Raw genomic sequence first — 4,360 nt, forward strand, 5'->3', positions numbered from 1 at the left:
GTGTTGCATTAGTTGCATCATGTCTTTTTTTCGCTAGCTTCCATGAACCTGAATAGCATTGACTAGAGAGCTTCTATCTTCTCGGATTGGACTCGTTCTAGTTGGTAGAGAATATGCTCTAGTTGTTGATATTTTCCATGTCTTGAGCTCTCTTATATTCTAATTCACGATCCCTTATAGAGTGAGGTCCTCCACAAGATTCAAATATATCGTGTACCACATTAATTGATCCATCCATCTTTGTGAACCAATTTTCTGAGGCATCGAGTTTCACCATTGCAATAATTAAGACTTCAGACTCTCCATCTATAATCTTTTTTATTATTGTGATATCCCCCCCCCTTGGTTTGTAATACTCCCTTGAATGCTTGACAAATTCTTCAATTAAAGCTTTATTTATTGTCAGATCCTTCTTTGTCATGGGCCCTTGAGAGTCTAGAAGTTGGCAAGTGCACACATTGACTCCATCATAAGATATTGAGATTTCTTGTTGCACATTGAAGTCATGTTGAGGGCAATGTCGTAACAATCTCTTGTAACGTTCCCAAGCTTCGTATAATGACTCCCCTCTAATTGTTGAAAATTATGGATGTTTCTTTTAAGCTTTCCACTTTCGAAGGAGTAGTAAATTGGTTGATGAACTCAGTCTTAGATTCATCCCTTCTCATGATTGCTCCAAAGGGAAATGATTTTAGCCACTCTTTAGCTTCACTTTTCAGAGTGACCGGTAAAATTCAAAGCATCACCGCATCTTTACTCACGTTTGGTGAATTAAACTAATGTGAAATTTCCACCACCTCTTTTATGTAGTCGTAGGTGTCATTGTGATCCTTCGCATAAAAAGGTAGACCTTTTAGCATGCCAAGAATATGTCTCGGTAGTTCAAATTTTGTCGTGGTTGGGATTTTTGGTAGATCAAGACCACATATATTTTCGTTCCTCATATACCGTTTGTACTCTTCCATTGTCATGGTCTTTATGTCCCCCATTTTTTCTGCTAAAACAAAACTAAAAAAATGCATAAAACGAACAAAAACTAACTAAACTAAAAATTGACTGTAATGTAATCACGATGTGGTTGCTAATCAGACAGAAAATACATGCAGAAAAATGAACTTTTTGCGGTTTTTACCCCACAAAAAAGATCGAATAACTAAAAAAAATTAAACTAAAAATCAAATAAGTTGTTCATCAGCAACGGCGCCAAAAACTTGATGTGTTGTAAATATATTTCTACATCTATTAGTTTTACCAACTATCTAACTAATTGTTACGCCTTAAGGCAGTAAACCTTGTTGAAAATAATATAGCACAAATAGTCGGGTATCGAACTCATGGAACATATTTAATTTACTAAACTAACTACTAATAGATTAACCTAAAAACAACCAAAAATTTAATTGGTTTTTATCTGATTTTGCAAGTTCAGACAAACTTAATCACTTAGCTAACGATTCAATCAATTACTAAAAACACTTTCATTTAGTTCGAATCCACTTCTCCTCTACGGTTAGCTACTAATTATGGATTGTTAATCTTGGTTATCAATTATTATTTTATTAGCAATTCAAGTCCAAATTACTAATATTTTCACTAATTCATGTAAAAACTATCTATCGCCATACATTAGCAAACGCATAATCAATTATAGAATGTAGATAAGCTATGTAAGATTAATCAAATGAAACACAATTGTGGTCACAATTTATGTTATCTAGCACAACTAAATTAGTTACTCTTATTACTTATCTAAGATTTTGTCGATTCTAGATCTAGCAATTCAACGGTCACTAAACTACTAGGTAACAAGTTCATGTAATTTAATGTTCACAAGCTCATAACCAACAATTAAAATTCATAAATTCAATAATAAAAAACATGATCATAGTGTACCAAACTAGGACGATGAATATAATCTTCAACCTCTTGACCTTCAAATAAATCTCCTTCAACGAATGTTTAATTTTCGTTTTTCAAAACAATTGTTCTCCATAAATCTCTCTGAAAAATCCTCCAAGCCTCCTTCAATCGTGAAAGTGGATGCATATATATAGTTTTGGGAATTTTCGCACTTCACGTCATGAATAGGGATTTCACGTCATGTACTTGAGATGAATCCTTATCGGGCAAGGAATTTGACTTCCCGTGCACTTATCTTCTAGAACACTCATTCCACGTCATGTAAATAATGGCCACGTCATGATTTAGGCTTTTCTGAGGAATTTTTCTTCTATTAATTCTTGAATCCTCCAAAGTTCCACTTCTTGTCAACAATGGTCCTTATTCTTCAAGATTGTTTCTTTTGGCTGCAAAATATAATTTAATCTCATAAGTATCATATATCTTTGCAAATAACCAAAATATTAATAAAAATGTATTAAAATATTGCATAGAAATGTATATAAATATGGCAATATCAATAACCTTGTTCCCATGCAATGGAATGGGAACCAAATCGACCGGATACTGTTCGCTGAACAACTAGAGAATACAACCCCGATGAATCCTCCCTGATGAGATTAAAAACTTAATCTTAATGATCGATTAGATTTTAAACAGGTAAATAAGGATCAAACAGCAAGAACGTAAAAATAATGAACAACTCAAGTATGAATCAAACGTGTCGAATGATTATAAAATAACCCTCAGAAGAGCTCGATCAAGAACATCAACTGTAGAGGGTTTGAAGGTTTACAAGAACGATAAAGAAATCTGCAAAGCTATCGTAATGATCCTTACTTCTCTAAAATCGATTCAATAATATGCATGCAAGAATATTCTTATATAGTAAACCTAATAAACTCACAGTTGGACATGCCAAAAACCGGAGTACAAAATAAATGGACTAACAGCCGAGCCCAATGACGCAACACTTAAGTGACTCTTCAACCCTACAATCTCCCCCTTTGCGTCAATTGGAGCGAGATCTTCACTTGTTACTTGGGCCAGCAGCAGCAGCAGCAGGTACCTTCTTCTTCACAGTCTGAAACAGACGAGAGACAAGAGCAAGTATCGTCTGTCTGAATCTGATGTATCACTGGATCATATCGTTGAAACATTTGACATCGTCTGTTGCATTCTCTTTACACCGAAGGATGATCGACATCACATGCTCAAGACAAGCAGTGGTATAAAGATGTTTATCTGCTAAAGCAAAGAGGCATTTATGTCCTTCTGCTCTAGTGAACATGACCGTATTACGCTTCGGGTCGATCTTGCCCATCTTCATTTTATTGAGATCACTGGCCGATCCCATAGGAGCTATCTTCGGTTTCTTCTTGAAGACTGTGGCTATCTCCTGATCCATTAGGGCGACCTCCATGATGTAACAAACAATCATCCTCTTGAGATGGTCTATAATTGGACCATATTCAGCTTCATTCGTCAAAAGGATGTTGTGCAAAACGATCCAATCATGAGGGTTTAGGTTCGGTAGATCTGCCAATGATATAAGATATTCGGTTCTAGCAGACCCTCTTATCACCCTGAACCGAACGTTGATGAATCTCCCTTCGGTATAAGGCTTTAAGAACCGAACATTAACGATCTTCTGAGCGCTCCATGTTTGGTATTGTGGTTGAGCGGCCTTCAGATAGAACTCGATAAGCTCCCTATCAACCTCAGAATTAGGATGAGGGACTTCAAAAATGTTGGAGAAGGCGTGGAAGATAAACGCCTTTCGAGTCAACGGCATATCGAACTGCGAATCGACAGAATTATTGCAGTCGAAGGAGATCACCGGTTCGATCCATAGGATGCTAGGAGTATCTATGGCCTCCTTAATCATTCTCTCTCGAGTCCAAGCAGGGAAAAGAGTTTTCCTTCTCTCGAGGAGATCGTGGGCTTCTTTCTTCTTTCGTTCGGCTTCTTCAGCTTCGCGCGCCACACGATTGATATCATCTTCCACATTGCGACCGTTTTTGCGTTTAAGCAAGTCAGCAATGGTTTCTTTATCATCTTCTTCTTCTTCCTCAGCTATGTTCTTTCCTTTGTCCTTCACACCCGAACCCGAAGTTTGACCAGTCGGAGGTGGTTCGGTTGTGTGAGCAGCTTTTGAGGAAGGAGGTGGTTTCGATCCGGACTTCGCTTCTCCCCCTTGTGTCGGATTGGACACGAAACTAGGTAAGCCTTCAATTTTGCTGAGAAGGTCCAGGGCAGGAGCAAGTTTTTCAGCAAGGGTTCGCCTCACCGAATGATTGAGAATCGGATCGTGTGCTTCCAGGATGTTGGATAGGGCAGCGTGTACATCCAAAACACAAGTTTTTATAACGTCCCGTTCGGATCGAAGAGCTTCAATCTGTTGCTGAGAGTTTAAAAGCTGAGTGCTCTTGACCTTAAGGGCGGTGGTTTTACTCGCCAA

General features: G+C 37.7%; 1 non-coding gene across 1 annotated transcript; it reads left to right on the forward strand.

Annotated features, from left to right (window-relative positions):
• The first annotated feature begins 500 nt into the window (after nt 1–500).
• On the forward strand, nt 501–606 carry LOC111918418 (small nucleolar RNA R71). The gene has a single exon (XR_002859212.1). It is a non-coding gene; the product is annotated as a small nucleolar RNA R71 (small nucleolar RNA).
• Nucleotides 607–4,360: the final 3,754 nt, after the last annotated feature.

This window comes from Lactuca sativa, chromosome 4, assembly GCF_002870075.4.
Source record: "Lactuca sativa cultivar Salinas chromosome 4, Lsat_Salinas_v11, whole genome shotgun sequence".
NCBI lineage: Eukaryota > Viridiplantae > Streptophyta > Magnoliopsida > Asterales > Asteraceae > Lactuca > Lactuca sativa.